The 23,375-nt window shown below is 40.5% G+C and overlaps 1 protein-coding gene and 1 pseudogene across 6 annotated transcripts in view; both read right to left on the minus strand.

The window, feature by feature from the left end:
- Positions 1-23,375, minus strand: part of ZBTB38 (zinc finger and BTB domain containing 38) — a 131,721-nt gene that overhangs the window by 57,804 nt on the left and 50,542 nt on the right. For 2 of the 6 annotated variants that reach the window (XM_074405819.1, XM_074405818.1), the window contains one exon: positions 13,039-13,104. The exons of 1 other annotated variant lie outside the window; for it this stretch is intronic. The gene's annotated coding sequence lies outside the window, so the exon portion shown is untranslated. Of the gene's footprint in view, positions 1-12,086; positions 12,998-13,038; positions 13,105-13,220; positions 15,085-15,109; positions 17,424-23,375 lie in introns of those variants that run through there. 3 more of the 6 variants (XM_074405820.1, XM_074405823.1, XM_074405824.1) reach the window with 3 other exon arrangements.
- On the minus strand, positions 5,511-5,625 carry LOC120360864 (5S ribosomal RNA; annotated as a pseudogene).

Here is a 23,375-nt window from a genome sequence, read left to right on the forward strand (position 1 = left end):
GGCCAATTTAACATTTACTAACCCCTTCTTTTTAAGGCTTCAATATTAGTATTATGATAATATATTAAAAGACTAAAATGTTGCTGGGCGTGATGGCTCACGCCCATAATCCCAGCACTTTGGGAGGCTGAGGTGGGTGGATCACGAGATCAGGAGTTCAAGACTAGCCTGGCCAATATGGTGAAACTCCATCTCTAGTAATAATACAAAAACTAGCCAGGCGTGGTGGTGCATGCCTTTAGACCCAGCTATTCAGGAGGCTGAGGCAAGAGAATAGCTTGAACCTAGGAGGCAGAGGTTGCAGTGAGCTGAGATCGCACCACTGCACTCCTGCCTGGGCAACAGAGCAAGGCTGTGTCTCAAAAAAAAAAAAAAAAAAAAAAAAAAAAAAAAAAAAAAAGATAGGGGTGTCAACTTCCCATGCCTGTGGGAGCCAGGCAGATAAATATGTGAAACTGCTTATGGGAAGTAGCGTGAACTTTGGCCTGCAGGAGAATTCAAGTCCCACCTAAATGGGGTTGGGAGGTGGGGAATGGAGATGGTGACTACCCAACTCCAGACCAATTTGTTGTGAGGTAGAAATGCTGGAGCTGCAGCACTTCCTATTGGAGCCTAAATCAGGATTTTTATATAAAATCTATGAAATGTTGACTACTTAAAAAAAAAAAAAAAAGAACATAAATCTGATCCAAGGCTCTAAATATAACTCCCAATTTACAGGAAATCTCTGAGATAGGGAAACAGGTAAAACAGCACCAAGGGAGGTAATCACCAAATTTCAGATAGGAGGAAATTCTACAAAGTTTCTTCAACAAAATTTTTACAGCAATAGCAAAGAAAAAAAGAAGAGAGGAGGGAAACCTATATGTTAAATGAAATTTAAGAGCATCAGTTGCACAACTGTATGGACCTTATTTGGATTTGAGCCTTAAACAAATAAATTGGTTTTTTAAAAAATGACCTTTCATTTTTTGAACGCTATGCTATTGTGTTTGAATGCTATGATGTTTTGATGTTATTGAAGAATTATTGTTCTTTGTTGGTGTGGTCTAGTACCATGGTTATTTTTCTTGTTTAGTAATCCACATTTTAAAAATATATTTTAGAGATAATCAACATTTCTAAAACTTTTCATTTAGAAATATTTCAAATTCATAGAGGAGTTGCAAGAAAAGTGCAAAAAAAAAAAAAAAAAAACCTCCTGAATACACTTAACCAAGATCTTCCTGAACCATTTGAAAGTTACAGACATCATCCTTTTACCCCTAAATATTTTAGTGTTTCTTTTTTGAGAGAAGTCTTTCTCTTAGAATATTTATCTTTCTGAGAATCAAACTAAATCATACTAAAATATTTAGAAATTATATCGTTCTGGGGTTTGCTTCAAAATAATACAGAAGGAAATTTACATGAAACAAGATCGAGTAGCAGTTGACAATTGTCAAATGACTCACTGGGGGTTCATTAAACTAGCCTCTACATATGTTTAAGATTTTCATAAAATTTTTAAAGGTTTTGTTAAAAGTCTTTATTTAAAATGATATAAAATGCTTCTGCTTGATGTTACGTAGATAAGAAGAAGATACATAGGTTGTCTACAAAATACTATCTCAACTATTAAAAAATGCACCATACATAGATAAAAGGCTGAAGGGATCCATGCCAAAATGTTCAACACAGTAGGGATATACTACTTTTATAATTTGGAAAAAAAAAAAAAAGGTAGTAACGTTTTAAAACTAGGAAACAAAAACATTGGCAACTCATTCAACTAAAAACATCGTTAGAAGTGAAACAAACACACAGGTGAACTGAATCTGGCCAATAAGGCCCCAGTTTACAGGTTTCCGTTTAGAAAATGGGCCTGCAAAATCCACTGGGTCCCTTGGGCCACATCTGGCCTGATGTTTTTTCGTGGTCTACAAGCTAAGAATAGTTTACACGTTTTTTTAATTACTGGGGGAAAAAATCAAAAGAAGAATATAAACATAGCTTGTTTTACTGCACTCCACTTTATTGGGTTTGTAGATACTGCATTTTTTTTTTACAGGTTGAAGGTTTCTGGCAACCCCCCATCAAGCAAGTCTGACTGGGGCCATTTTTCCAATAGCATGTGCTCACTTTGGGTCTCTGTGTCACATTTTAGTAATTCTCACAATATTTCAAACTTTATCATCTATATGTGTTATGGTGATCTGTGATCAGTGATCTTTGATGTTACTATTGTAATTGCTTTGTGGTGCCATGAACCACGGCCATAAGATGGTGAGTTTATTAATAAATGTTTATGTTCTGACTGTTCCACTGACTGGCCGTTCCTTACCTCTCTTCTTCTCCTTGGGCCTCTGTATTTCCTCATATACAAAAACACTGAAATTAGGCCAATTAACCCTACAATGGCCTCTAAGTGTTTAAGTGAAAGGAATAATTGTGTATTTCTCACTTTAAATCAAAAGCTAGAAACGATTAAGCTTCATGAGTAAGGCATGTTGAAAGTTAAGACAGGCCAAAAGCTAGGCCTCCTTTGCTAAGCATTTAGACAAGTGGTAAAGGAAAAGTTCTTGAAGGAAATTAAAAAGTTCACTTGATACTCCAGTGAACACAGAAATGATAAGAAAGTCTTATTGCTGATATAGAGAAAGTTTGAGTGACCAGGATAGAGGATCAAACGAGCCACAACATTCCTTTAAGCCTAAGCCCACTCCAGAGTGAGGCCCTAATTCTCTTCAATTCTAGGAAGGCTAGGAGAGGTAAGGAAGCTACAGAAGAAAAACATGAAGCATGCAGAGGTTCGTTCATGAAGTTTAAAAAAGAAGCTATCTCTGTAACATAAAAGTGCAAAGTGGAAGTAAGTGTTGATGTGGAAGCTGCAGCAAGTTATTCAGAAGATCTAGTGAAGACAGTTGATGAAGGTGGCTATGCTAAACAACAGATTTCCAATGTAGACAAAATAGCCTTCTATTAGAAGAAGATGTCACCTAGGACTTTCATAAACAGAGAGGAAAAATCAATGCCTCGCTTCAAAACTTTAAAGGACAGGCTATCTTTCCCATTAGGGGCTAATGCAGCCGGTAACTTTAAGCTAAAGCCAGTGCTCTTTGACCATTATGAAAATCCTAGGGCTTTTAAGAATTATGCTAAATCTACTCTGCCTGTACTCCATTAATGGAACAACAATGACTAGAAGACAGCAGGTCTAGTTTAGTGAATATTTTAAGCCCACCGTTGAGACCTACTACTCAGAAAAAAGATTTCTTTGAAAATACTGCTGCTCATTGACATTATACCTGGTCACCCAAGAACTGTGATGGAAATGTACAAAGAGATGAATGTTGTTTTCATGCCTGCTAACAGAACATCCATTCTGTAGTTCTGGTCAAAGGATAATTTTGACTTTCAAGTCTTATTACTTAAAAATATATTTCATAAAGCTGTAGCTGCCATAGACAGTGATTGCTCTGATGGATCTGAGCAAAGCAAACTGAAAACCTTTGGGAAAGGATTCACCATTCTAGATGCCATTAAGAACATTCACGATTCATGGAAGGAGGTCAAAATATCAACATTACCAGGAGTTTGGAAGAAGTTGATTCCAACCCTCATGGATGACTTTGGGAGTCAAGACTTCAGTGGAGAATGTAACTGCAGATGTGGTGGAAATAACAAGAGAACTAGAAGCAGTGCCTGAAGATGGGACTGAATTTCTGTAATTTCAATATAAAACTTGATCAGATGAGGAATTGCTTCTTATGGATGAGCAAAGAAACTGGTTTCTTGAGGTGGAATCTATTCCTGGTGAAGACTGTGAACCTTGTTGAAATGGCAACAAAGGATATATATTACATAAATTTAGCTGATGAAGCAAGTACAAAGTTTGAGAAGATTGACTCTACTTTTGAAAGAAATTATACTGTGGGTAAAATGCTATCAAACAGTGCCACATACTAAAGAGAAATCTTTTGTGAGAGTCAATCAATGTGGCAAACTTCACTGTTACCTTATTTTAAGAAATTGCTACCCCAACCTTCAGCAACATGACAATGATTAGTCAGCAGCTTTCAACATCCAGGCAAGACCCTCCACCCATAGAAAGATTATGACTTGCTGAAGACTCAGATGATCAGTAGTATATTTTAGCAACAACCTATTTTTAAACTAAGGTGTATAATTTTTTTAGACATAATGGTATTGCATCTTTAATAGACTATAGTATAATGCAAACATAACTTTTATATGCACTGGGAAACTAAAAAGTTTGTGCAAGTTGTTTTATTGCAACATTTGCTTTATTGAAGTAGTCTGGAACTGAACCTGCAATATCTCTGAGGTATGCCTGTATTTCATGATGTGAAAACTATATAAAATGCAGACTTCAGCGTTCATAAGTGAAGTTTGGAGACACAGTCACATTCTGTATCTATAGCAGTATATCTATCATTATTACTATACTTAATATTACATATTATTGTATTTTGAGTTTCATCAATACAAAATTTATGAAAATTTGCTTTGCCCCTTGTTATATAAATACCTATGTAGTATCTTCAGTTTTGCCTCAACCCACGGTTACATTAAATTTATAGGAGGCCACTGATTTAGACTGGCTCCCGCACTAAACCCCAGTAGACCAAACCAAAACGGAGTCACTCACACTAAAGTTCCACATCACCAAACTGAAATGAAGTTGTTTATCTGTCTCAAGAAATTAGGAGAGAGATAATAGGCTAATCTTAGCCAAAATAATAAAGAAGTTCCTTCTGCTTTAACACTTATAAGGAAAATTACCTGCAGTAACTTGATGTTAACCAATCTGCTTTTTGTATTATGTTATTTCCTTATTCCTGTCTAAGCTACCTTATAAAAACCAATTGTTCTGCCATGTCCAACAGAGTAGCTTTCTATTTTTTATAGATAGGGTGCTGCCTGATTCACGGATTGCTAATAAAAATCAAGTCGATCTTTAAACTCAACTTGTTGAAAATTTGTTTTTTCATGCCATAGAGCCTAAAGTATTTGCTGTCTGACTCTTTACAGAAAAAGTCTGTCAGCCTCTCGTTTAGAACTGGGCTTCCCCTGTGACCTCAAGGCAGCTTTAGCAGAAGGAGCACTGGTCTAGGAGTCAAGCATGGTTTTTGTTCCAACACTTAACTCTCTGAGAGACCTTGAGAAGTCCAATCTTCTCTGGGCCAGGGTTCCCTCAAAGATAGAGCAAAAAGGCAACTGAAATCTGTTGTTCAGATTCCCACAAGAGTTTAGCAAGAAGAGCAGGGATGACGCAGTGTTAAATGCTGGTATGCCAGCCAGGCGTGGTTCTCCAGGAGACCAAGCGATTCAAACAATCAGAACATCTTTTGAGGATGGCGCCACAGGCACTCAGATCCGGGCCTGGACAGGCTGGTGAAGGAAGGAAGAGGAAGGCTCTGGGGGCTCCCAAAGCAAAGTAGCATGCCTCCAGTGGGCAATCTGACTCTGGGGAAAATAATTTTTTTTTTTTTAATAAAATTTTTTAAAGCCTACAGCACCCAGTATTCCCAGGCGGTCTCCAATCCAAGTACTAACCAGGCCCGACCCTGATTAGCTTCCGAGATCAGATGAGATCGGGTGCGTTCAGGGAGGGGAAAAAATTTTTACAATCTGCAACTTATAGCAGGTATTTCGGGTAGGTTTTCGATCTGTGCTTTGTAGAAGACCAAAAGCACTTGATCACAGCATGTATTTAAAAGTCTGCTCATTTCATTTAATGTTTAATTCAGATCTAGCAGAGTGATGGGGAGGAGGGAGAAGAGGTGGTGGGGAGTGGTGGTAAGGGGCTCTCTGGCATCCTCAGCATGTAGAATAGGAGACTTGGGATAGAAATGGAAAGTTCACAAGGCTCTGCAGTAAATCACCTTTAAGGACATCAGTGTGTAGGCGCTTCACAATAGGCAATGTGGGGTAATTAAGGAGCAAGGCCAACATTATGAGCAAAGCCAGAGAGTACATCATAACACCCCGTCTCTATGCAGTAGGCCTGCACGCTGCATTTAGGGGCTCTCCTGAGCCTTCTTTTTCTAGTTGCAACTCCTTCCCACTTTCTCCCTGGTACCTTGCTCCCCCAGCTCCATCGCCTTTTGTCCCCCAGCTGCCTCCTGACTGCTTCCTTTGTTCCCTCTTTCTTATCTTCTGCATCCTCACCCTGCCCCCATGCTGCCCTCTCTATCTACAGCCAGCTCCCCATTCTGCTTCCCAGATGACCACCCCATTCTCTTCCACATCATCTCCCCAGTACCCTGAGTACTTCGGAGAACCTTTCCATGGTGCAGTTTTTTTCTTTCCCGGCTCAAGGTTCCTCTCTTCCCTTCCTTAGCTCAAGAAACAAGAGAAAAGGAAAAAAAAATTACAAGGGCACTGCCCTTCTGGGATTTAACCACACACTCTCGGCTGGTGGCTTTTGTTTTCTGGCTTCACTGGCTTGTAAGGCCCTCGGGGCAGGGACTCTACGTCATGCTCAGCGCTGGGGAAGATCGGCAGGACTCTTAGGCCTTAATTAGAGCAAGGCCTCAGACAGGGTGGGAGATTTTAGCAAGCAAGGGGAAAAGAAATTTCAAAATATCCATTTGGCAGCAATGACCACAGAGTAAGGAAGAGGATTGTTTTACTGTAGAAAGCACATAACAAAAGCCTCCACTGCTTTGCATGAGCACAGAAAGAATATTTACACTGGCATTTTTCAAACCAAACAGCACCGGAAAACAAACTCCCGCCACAGGCCAAACATAGGGGAGTGTAGACGCAAGTGCTAGTCTTGAACCCTGAGTAGGAATCACTGCAGAAGCAAGGAAGCCATTAAGGGGGAAAAAATGCAAAATGATTTTTGAGTTCAAAAGAGCAATTTTCTGGTCAATGAGACATTTAGGCTAAGGCAGTGGCATGCTGGAATCACCTAACAAAGACAATTGATTTTGCGACTGGTCTCTGATTTACCTGCTGCCCAGAGAGCCTTCTGCAGAACAGCCAGTATGGAGACATCCCTGCTGTCAGCCAGGGAAGGTAAAAAAGCAAAAGCATCTTGCCTGCATCACAAATTCAAATTTTTGCATTTGGGGGCTTCTCAACTTAACATCTGCTCATGAATGCAAAAGTGGCAGCCGTTATTGAGGTCACCTGGCAATGCAGGCGGACCAGCTTGGAGAAGGGCAGCCAGACATACGGTGGCTTATTAGGAGCCAAGATATCTCGGGAAGGTGGTGAGGTCAAGACACAAAGTCCAAGTAAAGAACTGTCCTTGCCATCAGTTGAAATGCCCCAAACTGTGGGATGGCCTCCAGCGACCAGTATAAAAGGCCACTAAGAGAACAGCACACCATTTACTTCTTCCTGGAACAGGGAGGTCACACAATTGTGCTTGTCCATACAATGCTCTAGCCTTGTGTGGGAACCTGGACTGCAGTTTCATAGGGGGACCATATCGTATTTCATTCTGCTTGGCTTATAGCAGTGTCTGGCACATAGTAGATTCTCAACAAACACTCAAAGAAATAAACTGAATTGTGGCAGTCCCCTTCCCCACTAATGGGCAGAGAGCCCCTTTACCACCAGCCCCTTCCCCACTCTACTACAAGGGACCCAAACAAGCTTGTCGTCCTGTAGTGGAATGTTTCAGGGCTTCTCAAAACAAATTAAGTATAACATTCCAGCCAGGCCACCTCTACTGTAATAAGCAAAGTCTGCTATGTTATGAATCAGTTTTAGAAGGTGCTTCTGAAATATTTAGAAGGCTCAAAAGAGCCTTATAGTTTCTAATTCGCATAGCAAACTTCCCCCTTTGTTCCCTGTTCCCTGACCTTGATCAACAGACTAACCTGAAAAGCATGAAAGAGTTCTGGTTCTTAAGAAGAATTTTTTAAACAACGATTTTTTCTCAGAGAAAGAGAGAGAGAGAGAGAGAGAGAGAGAGAGAGAGAGAGAGAGAGAGAGAGAGAGAGAGAAAACTTCACTATTTAGGTCTTTAGAAAGCCACCAACAGGCAAAGATGTATGCAGAGCTGAAGCGTTTTAGCAAAACCTGAAAAACGCTTTACTGTGGTGGGAGCCATTTTAGGTCTAAGACAGTGTACTGGCGAGATGAGGTGAGACAGACCCTTCCACCATTTTGCCTTTACGAAAAATTCAATGGCTATCTCAATGTTTTGCAATGGGTTTAAATTCTGGAATTCTTACGAAAAACAAAGCAAGAGGCTTCCCAGAAATTTCTCTGCTCTGAGAGGTCTTTCTTCTGTGGATTTCTTGGGTTGACACTGAATCTGTGCCAGACTTTCATCACCACCTAGGACTGCAATGCACTTCTGAGGCAGTTTCAGGGTTGTGACTGGGTCAAAGGCAATGACCCCACTAGTACCAGACTCTGGAAGTCTGACTGGCTAAAACCAGTCACAGGAACCTGGGCCAGTCTCTTACTGTGGGGTAAGCTTACCTAAGGAAGTCTCAGCCCTTGAAGCTGTCAGATCAGGCTCTGTAACAGCAACATTTACACAAAAAAGGGAAGTTTGAAGGCTGGGCATGAACACTCCTCTGTCTGGTAATGCCCCATGTCAGATCTTCACCTGACTAGACCTTCTCAGCACACAGATCTCCACTTAAATGCCACATCCTCAGAAAGTTCTGATCAACCATTCTAAAGTGGCTCTCCTCCCTGGAACCAAATAACCCTCATTTTTTATTTTTTTTTAATTAAAAAATGTTTTTTAGAGAAAGGGTCTTGCTTTGTTGCCCAGGCTGGAGTGCAGTAGTGTGATTCTAGCCCACTGCAACCTAAAACTCCTGGGCACAAGTAATCTTCCTACCTCAGCCTCCCAAATAGCTAGGACTATGGGTACACCCCAGCCATCGTGTCCAGTTAATTTTTAAAATTTTTTGTGAAGGCAGGGTCTTGCTATGTTGCCCAGGCTTGTCTCAAACTCCTGGCCTCAAGCAATCCTCCTGTCTTGGCCTCCCTAAGTGTTGGGCTTACATGCATGAGCTACCATGGCTGGCCCACTTTCATTTTAAAAATTTTTAATTTCCTCTGCATTCTTGTCTTTTTTATTTATTTAGATCTATATTTTTGCTTATTCCCTTCCTTGCCAGCCCTCTCCCAGCCTCTGGAATATGCCTGGAATATAGTAGATGCTCAATAAATGTGTTGACTGTTTATTTACCAAGAGAGCTGTTAAGAACAGCATTTCCCCTGGAAAGGAGCTGTTAGAATGAACCACATGGTACCAGGAACTCAAAGACTTAGCATGACTTAGTACTAAAGAAAAAGTGCTAGATCTCTTTCTAGATTCTTCTCACATAACAGTTAAGAGGCCCTAAGTCATGGTCTGATTACCAGTCCATCTCCAGGGGATCCATGGAAATGGATGAGGTAGATCAATACTACTCTAGTATTATAGCAAGAGATGCAATCTTGGTATTCCCACGGCATTAAAGTTTGGAAAAACATCTACTCTCCAAAGGAAAAAAAAGGGTCGATTTATAGTATTTTATACTATAAATAATTCCAGCAGAAAACCACATATTTGCCCATTTTGTTTTGGTGAGAACAGGGCAATTGTTTGTACAGTCTCCCTGTCACACCTGCTCTGGGCTGCCCAGTATAAACAACATAGCCAAAAAGTGTAAATGGATTCAGGATAGCTTTTCAAACAATGAGATGGGGTAAGTGCCATCCTCTGCAATCATCAAGAAGCATTTTCAGCTAATCTTGGGAATTCAGTAATAATTGTAACTGGGTAAGTTTCGAAAACCTTTGTGCCTTGTCAACATTGCTATGAAATATGAAGGTAAAGTATTAAGGTGAAACACAACAAAGTAATGTATAGTAATTATTCTTCTGGTCACTAGTCTATTTATCAGAATGATGATGGTACAATATACTACCCAATAATCTTATTTGGCTTTCTAGCTCCTTGAATTGGGTTTAAAATTCTTTCAGGCAAGACCAAGAGCAACGTAAGTGAATAATGCCACCAAAAAACACCCCATTAAGTATGAAAATTTACAAGATGACGCAACCAAGCTTGAGTTACAAACAAAAGAATCGATATTCTATAAAGAAGAAATACACTGTTGAATCTGTCAGGCATTCATTTTAATGGTAAAACAATTGCATTGCATCCATCTAATCTTGTAATTAAGATTCAAATAGGTGCAAAATGATTACTTTGTACTAGCCTATCAAAATAGAAGACATGTCGCTGGAATCTTTCTGAATAGCAGTAGTGTTTTAATTATAAATGCCTGGCTCATTATTTGCTCAAGAGCGAATGACAATTAGCTTGATCCTATTGCAACTGTTAAATGCTGTTGGTACTAAAAAAACAGGCAATACTGAATCAGGTTTCTGATATTTCCCTTCAGTTGACAATCTTCTGATTGATACTATACTAAAAATGTACTTAGTCATTTAAAGTCACAGGCAAGAAGGAAAATGGCTCCCAACAGTCAAAAAAAAAAAAAAAAAAAAAAAAAAAAAAAAAAAAAAGAAAAAGAAAAAAAAAAAAGGTGTTGCAGAAAGGGTATTTCACGGCAAGCCTGGAGAACAAAATCAGTATGAGATGAGTCACGTTCTAAAATAATTGAACCAGAGAAAGACTCCAAGCAAAATATTTTAGTTGGCTACAAAATAACACAACAACAACCACTACCACCCTTCAGCCCATTAGAGGTTCAATTCTACGATAGTGCTATGGAATAGAATATTAGATAAACTACTAGAATAAAGCAGCCATTTACACAGATGGTTCTGAATCTCAGTGTTCTTCACATCCAAGCAAACCTCGGGGAGGTTTCAGGTTTAGCACCATCTTCCTAACACACCTATAGAGATATTTCCACAAAGGTTCTGGGTGCACTTGTCATTGGAAGGGTAGGCTTGGGTTTGGGTGGGTCCTTTTCTACTGAGAGCTCTGAGGTTACCAACGGAGGAATCAGGGAAAGCAAGAGCACAAGCATTTTCTAATTCTCAGAATTTCTGAAATACCTTTTGTTTCAGTGGCGCTGGTGAACTTGTGATAATGAAACTACACCTCTGTACACAAACCTTGACCTGGATTCTGGAGCATATTGCAAAGAACACCTTAATTTTGAAAGTACTGAACACAAAGGAGGGGAGAAAAGCTGTCACTGTGCAAGCTTTCTCTATATGTTTAGAAACCTGGCTTAATTTCTAAGGTTTGAAGACCGCATTTAAAAATATCTAAAACCAATTCAGATTCTATATGAGAGGAAAAATAACTGTAAATTTTTCATTAAACATTTGTTTCCTTTTTAAAGACATTCTTTTGCATATCTGTTATTGCATGTTTAAATACGATCTGGTTACCAAGGAAACAGGTTCTGGCCCAGTGTTAAATTTGAAACTAAAATATATTTGAGAAGTTAAGCCCAAAGGGAAGAGCTCATGAAATTATTTTGAAAAGTGCCCGAACCACAGCTATATGGTCTGCAATGAACCATTCGAGGGGCTCGGTTTCATTTAGTGAAGCTCTATTTTTTTTTAAGAGGGCCATCTATGTTTAATATTTCCCTCTTTAAAAACTGTAACTCCTCATCCCCCCAAATTATATACATAATATAGTATATCCTTGTATATTACCTAAAATTAATTTTGGAAGCATATCATGTTTTTATTTTCATCTTCTCATATAACACGTTTAAAGACCGCTTCTTAAAATTTAAATATTTTAAATGTTTCTTATTAAGCTTGTTTACGCTCTTTGAAATCATCTCCAGAAACCCATTTATTTTTAGTTTCAAGCTAAAATGGAGCTGAATCATTACTCTTTTCAAAAAATTCTTTTGTTGTCTAATGGTACCACACCTATCATATATATGATTTTTTAAAAAATCTCCCTTTTATGGCAGAATCATTTAATAAGTTCATAAAATCTATACATTTTTATACTATCTGAATAGCAGAGGCTATCCAATTAAAAACCCTCTCCCAAAAGATTACAACTGTCTTATTTAATTTTTGTTTTTTTAAAAGTCACATTTCAATGCATCTAATATTCTTGCTGCATGGCTCAAAAAAAACCCTATAAAAACATGCAAATTTCAACCTACCTGTATGTATCACTTAATGCAGTGCTAGCATGACAAGACACTCAGCCATTTTTACGTAAAGCGATGGAGACCAACTGATTTCTCTGTCTTCTTGCTCACAAGTTTTAGATGCAATTGCCACATACACACAAAAATCATACGCAGAACAGCTTGAATGAACTGTGATCACAGAACTGAATTTATCAACAGGAAAACAGGATTGAAAAAAGAAGTTTCTCATCCAAGGTTTCTCTGAGACTGCAACCAAGGAGGTGGTGTGTTGAATTTTTTTCCCCTTCCTCCTCTGAGAGTTCAAAGCTCGGAGCTGACCACTGCAAAGGCCACTGTCACATTTGCTGAAAATCAAACCACTGATACCAGCATTGAAAATACAAATTTGAGAACCCAAGTTGCGTGCACACGATGGAGTGCATAAGAGTTAAAAATAGAATCCACCTTGCCTCCTACCTGCATAATAAACATGTAAGTTTCAAGTGTTTAATTTGATATTCACATTAATTAACAATACAACATACATTATTTAAAAGACAGCAAATGCATGAAGAAAGGAGAGACACCATCTGGTAGCAGAGTTTTGTTGTTGTTGTTTTTGTTTTTAGGGTTTTGTGGGGGTGGTTGGTTTTGTTTTAAAAAAAAAAGGTAAAATCATATTTTAGATGTGACGAAAAGCAAACATCCAGAAGCAAATGAATTGGAAATGAAAGGTGATGTTGAAATATCTAAGGCTGTAATGAGGCAAAAACAAGTCTTCGCTACCAGATGATATGGCATACAGAGCATTTACATACTCACATCTGAAATACTAGGCAACGTGTAATGAATTCTAGACACAGCATGCACACACAGCACAAGCACGGCTAATCCTGCCTGCCATCTTAGGCTCGCAGAAGCAAGATACGCACTGCATGCAGCACACGAGCACTGGGGAAGGAGGAGGCAAGGGACAGCTCACCTTAAATGCAGTATCTGATTAATGTTGTAAGTGACATTGCATATCAGCCTCAGAGTCTTGGTTCAACTGGGTAGGAGGGAACAAAGAAAAATGTCATCAACTGGTGATGCAAGATGAGCCCAATCACTAAACACTGTTTAGCAAACTCCAAATTCTGCAACCAGACAGAAGGCATTTCATACACTTAAGCAGAGCTGCTCCACAATGAATGTGTCCTTCTGCTTCTGAGAATCAAACAGTCCTTTTGCTAAGGAAGAAAATAAGCTGGAAAGAACGCTCTCATATTCTCTTCTTGAAGAAAGCTTTCAATACAGTATGTATCTGGTCTGGGATGCATTTTATACATTATTAATTTTATAGAATTGCTAAGAAAACACCAAAACTGTTAAGCTCTTGCAAAGTAAAGAATAATGCTGATAAAGGGTATAGCATTTCTAGATTATTTTTCAAAATCCTAAATGGTGCCGGCAGGCTTGTAGGAGAATTGCATGATCAGCTGTCTGTATCTGTGCTATAACCTTTAACCACAAGCAGTGTAAATGTATCCTGCTAAATGTATCTGCAGTACAGAGCAGCAGATACCGCCTCAGAATTTTATTAAAATGTGAATGAATTTTTTTAAACTTGGAAGCAGAATAAAATCAGAACAGAAAAATAAATTGATGCTGAGTTCCTATGGCTGCATAGCTGACCATCATGAACGATAAAAGCTATCCTTAGGATAGTGACCTAAATAATACTAAGACTTACAGCAGCATACTGTATGCGTTCAGAACATAGAAAAAACACAATGATTTTTCTTCTCCCTCCCCCTCCAAAAGCTAAATTTTAAAGTAACAAGCCATTAATAAGAATACCAAAAGGCTATAGATAGTACATACTGTAAGAGAAGAAATGGTATTGTGCTGAGTTGCAATGTTTCTTTGTTTTACTTTGAGGCTTATTTTAGCTACGCTTGCATGATGACATTGACATCAGGAGGTCAGTGCTGACACTGGGTTGCTATCCGTTTTATGAGTGAAATGTTTTCTGAAAATTAAATCACATCTACTCAAACACCAAATTTCATGTCGTCTTCAATACCACCTCCCTACCCCCACTGCTCAAGATTGATGGGATCTAGTTTGGCTGTATGTAATAAATTGGAATCACCTTCTGCAGATACTCCAATACGTAATGGTGAGGAATTAATTTTTTAAATAAAAAACCTTCAGGAATTCTTATGCACCCCCTTTCATTCCTTCCTATCAACACACACACACACACACACACACACACACACACACACACACACTCGAAGCTCAAATTGCAATGAAATGTTTAACATGTGGAACAAAACTGTTGAAAGAGCTGCTTATTCAGGATTTTTAAGAAATGCCTAATAAGCAAATACGGTTTTGCTACAAAACCAGTGTCACCATGTCCCCAAAGAGGAAAACAGCATAGCTTGCTAGCAAAATTTCCTCCAGATCCTGCCGGCAGGTAAAAAAACAAAAAAGCGTTTTATCTGCCATGCTGTATAAAACAAGAAGTGTTTTATTTTTAAGGAATAGAACAGATTCTTTTCCACTCTATTTCTTTAGCTACAAAGAAACCATACCCACCCCACCCTTAGATCCTGGACATAAGCCAACATTTTTATAAAATGCTGAGACTGATTTTGAATATATAATATTTATAGTTTTCTTCTTCTTGTCTCTCCAAAAGTCTTTAATTGCCTATTGCATCACTGAATATGCTGTTGTTAATTTTAACACGTGCAAAAATGAATTAATATTTTCTGGGGTTGCTAGTTTTCCAGCGCCTCAATTTTCTGTAAGGACTGGCTGAAAACAATCAGGTTAGCAACACATTGAAGTTCCCCAGAATATTTTTGAAAGAGAAAATATGTTCAAACACCTTAGCTGAGGTACTAGGTTTCACAACTGGATCTTTTGTTTCTAGCTCTCATTTTATCACCTGCCCCAGAGCACAAGTGATTTTTAGCTTAATGTGTGGAATGTATCCTGCCCTCCTATAACCCATACACTTTAAAGTCTCTGAGTTGAGGTGTCCAGATGATGGGTCATACCTGAACCATAGCGAGTCCTCTTCTCTTTGGAGCACATCTCTCTCCCACAACTACTCCAGAAATAAATGTGGCTCTAACGAAAACAGTAGCTCCTGGTCTCACACCAATGGTGGAACCATCTTCCCCACCCCCACATCATTGCTCTATGAGCTCTGGCTAGCATTGACAGCATCAGAAAATTAGAATGGAGTGTCCTTAGGCCAATTCCTCCTTTACCATGGGGGTTGAGAATTAGAGAGATGATCGCGCTCAGTTATAAGGCACCAATTTAATATATGGTCATCTATAAAGCAGAGTCATTAGAGTGGGGTGGGACGAGGTTGACGTGGAACCCAGGCATGGAATATCTCTGTTGAGATATTCTCCATTAATGACATTTGAAAGCTAGATATTCATTTAAAAATACTCGCAAATTATTATCATGTAGGCTAAATATACACGTTATGGAATCAACTCTGACCACATAGAACTAAGTCATCTGCCTCCTCTGTCGGGAATAATAAATGACAGTGACAACGACAGTAATCCACATTAGGCTCTCAGGAGATGAGTAAATAGCGTTATATTCCCTTTACAGAAAGACTGGTGAATGTGGTCAGGTTCCCTACTGGTACTTGTAAGCCAGATGCCAGGGCAAATGGTTTCCAACCCCCCTGTAGGGTTCTCTGTCCACTCTGTCAAAACGAGCCAAAAGCCACGTATTGGTTTATTTTGTGATGTTCCAAAACACTCAATCAGCAAACATGGTGCGTTTACCAGACCTGCTAGGGTTAAACAAATGTGAACTATAGTTAAAATATTCAGAGCAACGAGGTTGTTTAGGCAGACATTCTCAACTAGTAAATCCTGTTTTATACTTTCAGAAAACCGTGCTCATGCCTGAATTACTTAAGCTTTGTCAGGATTACTAGTGGCAAGGGTATGTGTTCGCTTATGGTTTTTAAAAATTGCGTGCTTCTCATCAGTCTCCTCGGGGCATGTGCACAAACATTAATTTAAAAGGCAAATCCCTTTTCCACAGTGAACATTTTAGCCTGTTTCTGCCACTTTGACAAGTCAAACACGAAGAACCCCAAATAATCTGGCAGGCACAGGCTGGAGAAGGACAGAGCTAGAAGTGAGGAGTGAGCCTTTCACTTTGATTAACGTGCTTACTTGCTCACGGTCTCGTTGTTCTGCAGGCTGAGCTAATTTTCTTTGCAGTCCTGTGCGTTAAAGTTAAATTGCATGGCTAATGCAATGTACATAATTCAAGTATGAACAAAGCTTGACTCTCTATGTTTTAAAAAAAAACATAAAGTCAGGGCACTGAGTCCCAGAGGAATACTTGGTTTATAAACATTTGGATCAGTTTGCATGTTCCTTTATGCCATTCACCACATTAAACATTACAGCTGGGTTCTTTTTACACCTAATAGAGACAGTCAACATTTGTGGGTACATTGTTATCAGGTTAGGCTATTCTAATTGAAAAAAAAAAGTGTTTACCAAATACACTTTTGTTTAAATTCTTAGTATTTAAAAAGTTTACATTTTTTAAATGAGGTTGGTTATTACATCTGTCTATAGCATATTTAGTCTTGGAAACAACATGGTGACTTAATTTACTAATGACCAAAAATGCCTTTGGATTTTCAAGAAAGTTCAGTGCTACTTTGAACATCCATATCTTGCCTAGAGACCTGAGCAGGAACTTCTGCCTTCCACATTGATCAGAGCTAAAAGGTCTGTAATAGCTACCCTTACGGAGAACCTATCATATACTCAATATTTTAGCTACAAGTCCAATGTTTATTTATTTCATTCTAACCCAATAATCCTGCAAACTGAGTATCACCGATTTTAGGCGAGGAACTAATAAAGATTACACACAGAAAATAGCAGACTTAGGATTCAAACCTAAGTTTGATTGATTGCAAAGTCTATGTCTTCCCACCAATCCTAAGAGGATGAAACTTCCTCCTATGGCCATACTCCATCCCTGATGTCAGTAATCTTATTACGCAGACACCTGGTAGAGGACTTTGTCTCCCTGGAGTCCTGACTACCTCTGTTTATATGAACCAACCTCTACCCTCCAGTCCCTGGGAATTGTGGGAACCTAGAATGACAACAGCTGGAGACAGGCTGGGCCCAGCAGGTGGAAAAGACACAATGAAAGAGGCAGAATCAGCTGGACCATGTAGGAAAGTTAGGTGTAGGAAGCAGAATAAATATTTTAGTGGGAGATTTGTGATAATTCAAAAAATATTTTATGAGGCAAAATAGAAAGAGCTGGAAGGAAAAGGGAACTGTAAACCATGTTTTTTTTTTTTTTTTTTTTTTTTTTTTTTTTAACAAAGGCAAAGTGGCAAATGACATAGGCTGCAAGGGAGACTGTGGTGGACAACATCTCAACCCATCGTAATCCAATTCAGATCGTCCTGTGGGAGCATCCTCAACAGGTGTCACCACCATTATGGAAATCACTAACTCAGCTTTAGCAACAGAATAGTTGCTACTTTCATTTCTCAGTGCATTTGAAACATGGCACAAATAATGACCTTGAGTGCCCATGGAGATGAAGAGCATTCCTACGCCCCAATCACACGTTCATTTTCTGCCATGACTGCTTGTCATGCAGGCACCAGATGGAGAGTAAGTAAAACAACAGGGCCTTCTAGCTTCTGAATTGGCAAAACACATTCAGCAGGGAAGTAGAGTTTCATCTTTTTGGAGAAACAGGCAACTAGGCTGAAAAGGGAAGGTGGGGAGAGAAATGAAGGTAGAAAAGTAAGAATTCTTACAGATCCATAAAAATCCACCTCGTGTGAGAGCATAATCTTCTCTTTGTATCTTTCTTCACCCAGGGCCACAAATAGTTCAAGACTTAAACCTGGGAATAAACTTACTTGCTTTCTCTTCTCTCAGATACGTGACCTTGCAGCTCAGCAAGGGCCACAATACACCGGGTTCTCAGTCAGAGCAGCTTAACAAGCCTCAGTGAGTCTTTAACTCCTTTGGCCTAAAGATAAAGGCACAGTACATTTTTGTTGTATTGAATTATCTACCTAGGCCCATGCCTCTGGCTTGATTCCTGGAAGCTTTTTGTATCTTCCAGGTGCCTAAAGCATTGCCTACTACAATGGAGGGGCGTGCTGAGGATGTTTTGGACTCAGCAACACCAATCTCCGGAGTCCTTTCTCTACCACTACCAGTGGGATCTTCAGCTTTGTAGCATGAAGCCCCTTCCTAAAGTTAAAGTACTTGCTTCGGGACTTAAGTAATGGGCTCGGGGGCTGAAAATCCCTATGAAAACCTTTCAAGTACTTAATCACTTGTTTATCAAGGGGAGCTACAAGTTTTCTGGCAAGCAGACCACAGTGCTTTGTGTAAACCTGTCCCTCCTAGAACAGGGAAAGAGGAGACAGAAATAAGAGTGGTGAGACAACCCTGCCACAGCCTCCAAAGAATACCTCAACATTTCCTCAGGTCCTCAGTGGCAGAGTGTGTTTCACAGAATTGAAGGAGGAGGAGGACGCTTTAGAAAATGCCATCTAAACCATTGCTTTGAGGGAGAAGAAAATCAGGTTCAAACGGGTAAGCATCACGTTTAAATAAAGGACCCAGCAATGAGCACAGAAGCCATGTTCTTTAGTTTCTAGCATTCTGCTTTTTGTAATTCAACACACTGGCTCAATTAAAAAAAAAAATTCTAAGCTGTCAAACAGATACTTAAAAATAGTTACAGATTAATTGAATTAATGACTAGATAGCAGTATGGAGGGTTTACAACATGTTTTCCAATTCCTCTCAGATGAAAATATTATACTACACTTGTTTAACTAAAACCAAAACTCAACTAAATATAATTTTAAGCAAAATAGCAATGTTGGCCAAAATATCACCTGGAACTTCTCAAGTGTCACTTGAGACTTGTCATAGAACCAGACTTGATTGCTATATTAAGTCAATTGACTAAGTTTAGCCTGCTGAAGTAGCCTTTATCCTCTATGGTTTGCAAACAAAAATGTCATGATTTAGTATGAACAGCTAAAAATAAGTTGCAGGTTTCATTTTCCGTTGTTCAGTACGGTTTTGAAACTAAAAGGTGCAAAACTATGAGATTCACCGACGACTACGGAAAGTCAGCGATTAAAATTGTCACCTTTCTAGCACATGATCCTCGTTGCCTATTCACAGCCAGGCCCGAGAAATGTGCGTTGGTGTCCCTCTCATCATGGTCTCTTGAGATGAGTCCTTCTAATAACTAAGGCACGGATGGAAGCTGGAGGCTGAGGCCAGTCCTGGGGTAGCAGAGGCTTGTGAGCATATTGTCACATCCGGACAGGATGCTGCATAGGCTTCAGTCCATATGCTCAGCCTCGACCTTAGGCGATGCTGGGGACTCCTCTGAAGAATCTGGGGATAAATACAGCTCAAATTTCATTAAGATAGGGATCCAAAGGTGCTGAGTGCAACGAGTCCCCCTGGACCTAAATGCCCATGGCCTTGTACAATTCCATAGCGCTAACCTAGGCGGCTCGCAATAAATTTAATTTCAAAATTGTCTTTCCAGGGACAAGTCTAGCAAAAAGGTATTTGACAGAAGCGTAAATGCTTCAAAGAGAAGGCAGCCATCTCACTCTGTAGCCTTCAGCTGTGGCACAAGGCCCAGAGACAGCAGCGCTGCTAAAAGAAAGCCCTCGGCTGAATGAGATTGAAAGGGGGGCAAAGAAGGGTTAATATCCTTCCATTAAAGGAGGGGCCATTTGGCGAAGGTGAAGAGTATAATCTGTATGAAGAGCAGAGCAGACAAAGAGCCATTCCAGAAAAGAAATTACTGCGCAGGGATGAGAATGATGATTTGTCCTTGATTTTCACGGTGAGACCATTTCTTAGATCTTAATCTACCTAGCTTTGAAGTTATGGTCTAAGGAAGAGGTGAATGGGCCCCATTCACACTCAGTGCTGGCATACTGGAGCTTTGATTCCACCTGAGATGGGCTGTCTGTCTCTGAGAAGCAGAGGGTGTGGCCAAAGCCAGCAGGACGCTGTGGACTCCAAACTGCAAGTTAGAAGGCGGCAAAATAAACAGTAGGAGTTGCTCATAAAGGAGAAGCCAGGTGATAAATCCCCTTCCTTGGGGTGGGAAAAATCCCTGTTTTAAACATAATTTTTAAAACTTTTAAAAAGTTTTAATACCTTTTTTTTGTGTGTGAAAGAGCATAAGATGTACAAGAAGTTACAGTGTCTACTTTCTCCACCTTCTCCCAGTGATGGGAGTTGCAGTACTTAACATAGTTGTAGTACTTGGTCTAAACCAAGAAACAGATGCTGGTATAGTTCAAATAAACGCAGATACAGTCTTACGTGATTTTGCCAGTTTTTACATGCACTCTGTGTGTGTGTGTGTGTACCTGTATGCCTGCAGTTCTATGCAATGTCATCACATGGACAGGCTGGAGTAATGACCATCACCATCAGGACAGAGAATAGTCACTCCCATAGTTTTCTGTGCTCCTCCTCTAATAATCACGCCTGTCCTCCAACCCTAACTCCTGGAAACCACAGATCTGTTCTCTATCACTGTCATTTTTTTTTTTTTCTTTTTGACATAGGGTCTCACTCCGTCACCCAGGCTGGAGTGCAATGGCACAATCATGGTTCACTGCAGCCTCAAACTCCTGGGCTCAAGTGATCCTCTCATCTCAGCCTCTCAAGTAGCTGAGACCACAGGTGTGCGCCACCATGCCCAGCTAATTTTTAAAATATTTGTAGAGATGGGGTCTCCTTGTGTTGCCCTGGCTAGTCTCGAACTCTTGGGCAGTCCTGCCTCGGCCTCCCAAAGTGCTGGGATTACAAGCATGAGCCACTGCGCCTGGCCTACCACTGTGATTTCGTCAGTCTCAATGTTCTCTAAGTGGAATCAGGCAGCATGTAACTCTTTGAGAATGGCTTTTGGCATAATGCCCTTGTGATCCAGTTGAATTGAATGTAAAGGGCAAATGCCTTTTTATTGCTGAATAGTATTTCAAGGTGTGGATGTACCAGTGTGTTACCCATTCACTTGCTAAAAAAATTAGGCTATTTTCCAGTTTTTAGATATTACAAATAAAGCTGCTACAAATGTTCATGTAAAGTTTATTGTGTGAATATAAGTTTTCATTTCTCTTGTGTAAATACCCAAGATCACATGGTAAGCATATGCTGGATCATGTGGTAAGCGTTATGTTTAACTTTTATAAGAAACTGCCAAACCATTTCCTAGAGTGTACCATTTTACATTGCCACAGGTGATGTGGGAGAGACCCAGTGTTCCCATATCTTTGCCAGCATTTGGTAACCTCAGTATTTTTGACTTTAGCCATCTACCAGATTTGTAGGGGCTCCTTTTGATGAGCCACAGTCAAGAAGGCAGTCAAGTTTCATGGCCTTCAGAGCTTAGCTGGGGTGATCTCAGATGTCTCTCACTGCTCCAGTTTTCCTAGTAGCTGTCTACACAGCAGTTTGGGCTGTGTTTCATTTAGATGATGGAAAATGGGGTGGGCTCTCTGAATGTTGGGTGAGACTTTGGGTTTGCCCAGTTGCTCCCGACTGCAGTGGTGGGACATTGCTATCTGGGAGCACGGAGCCTCTTTGAGGCAGTGGCTCTTGGCCCAGCAGACAGACTTGATACCATGGCACATGTTCCCATGGGACAGGTAAAATGACAGCTGTGGGGCAGGGACATAGTTTGCCTGGGCCAGGGTCTTTCTGCAGCTTTGGCCAGAGACTGCGTGAATACTTTTAATTTCTCAGGCTAGATTGTTACTAGCATAGTGTGAGAGGAAGTGGTGGACATGGAGTTAACGTAGACAGGCAAGGGTGGGACCACCAGTGGCATTCGTCAAATCTTGGGACCTGCTGAACATTCTTTGCCCTTGAACATTGTTCTCTGTGACCACCCAGGACTCTCCAGCAGCATGTGGATACCTTGTCTGGATGCGATGGAGCCCCCCATTTTTGTCTCCTGTGGGTGAGATTTGGAGGCACTGCTGTCACCACCACATGGGCTTTCCTGGCCCAGGAGTCCAGGTCTCGTGAGGAATGAGAATGTCATCTGAGTATCAGAAGGTGCCTCACTCAAGAAGTTGTGCAGGACAGCAAGGCAATGGGTCTTACATAGGGCCAACATTATAGCGAGAACTTGAACCAGCCCAGCCATTCTTGGAAAGTCACCCTCCATCTGTGGTATCTCTGATTCAAGGGAGGTTGTAGACTTTGCCAGGACTCTTACTCATCATGACCCTGGAGCCATGAGTTTAGACCAGGAGGCCAAGAATCAGAAGAGAAGCCATCCTGAACAGGGGCACCCATGAGATAATGGAGATGAGCACAGGGCGGTGAAGCTTGGGGATCATCAGCAAAATTCCCCAGTGGCTAAGCCCTGGGAGGGTCCTGGGAAGGAGCTCCTTTGGGTTCTGGCTCTTGTGTGTCACCAGGTGCCATTGCAGGGGCTCAACACAGACGTAGGTATGGAGGAACTTAAAGTTGATTTCTAGAACCTGAACATGAACTGGGGATGGTAGGAAGCTGAGCAGTCTGTCTAGGCAGAAATTGAAAGTCGTCACACCATGGCAGGCTCTGGAAGTTGAGGTGGTAGAATGAGAGGAAGCTGGGAAGTCAGATACCATCAAGTGATCAGCAGGTGTGGTCTGATGGGTTTCAGCAGTTACGCAAGCAGGATGAATAGTCAGACTTCCTCTTAGAAGGTGGTGAGAGTTTAAAGAAACTGGTTTTTTTGTTCACTATGGTTTCTGCTACGATTGTTTTTTCCCACTGTTTCCTAAATTTCCATTTTCAGGTTCCTCCTGCTCCAGCCTGTCTCCTCTCAGGCCACACTCCTACTCACCTGCTGTCAGAAGGCAGCCCAGCACACAGCACCTTTCAGATTTAAAAAGGCAGGCACAGCTTGGGGAAGGTACTTCCCCTGATTGTGAGGTCACACAGTGGGACTCCATCCTCGAGACCAAATCCTCTGCAGCTCCCCTCTAGCTCTTGCTTTGTCTTCCTTTCAACTCATTCCTGCCATGACCTCAAATTCACCCACACATTTTAGTCCGGCATTTGCCCTGACCGTCTCCACTGTCTTGATTTCTGACCTCAGAACCCACCTCCTACTCTACTCTTATGGCACTGATCACATAGATGCTCTCCACACAGATGCCCTCTGTCCTCCTGGGTACAGCTTCTTCAGACTACCACCTCAGGGATCAGGGCACACCATGGTCTGGCTCCATTAGGT

Source organism: Saimiri boliviensis, chromosome 9 (genome assembly GCF_048565385.1).
Source record: "Saimiri boliviensis isolate mSaiBol1 chromosome 9, mSaiBol1.pri, whole genome shotgun sequence".
In the NCBI taxonomy this organism is placed as follows: Eukaryota; Metazoa; Chordata; class Mammalia; order Primates; family Cebidae; genus Saimiri; species Saimiri boliviensis.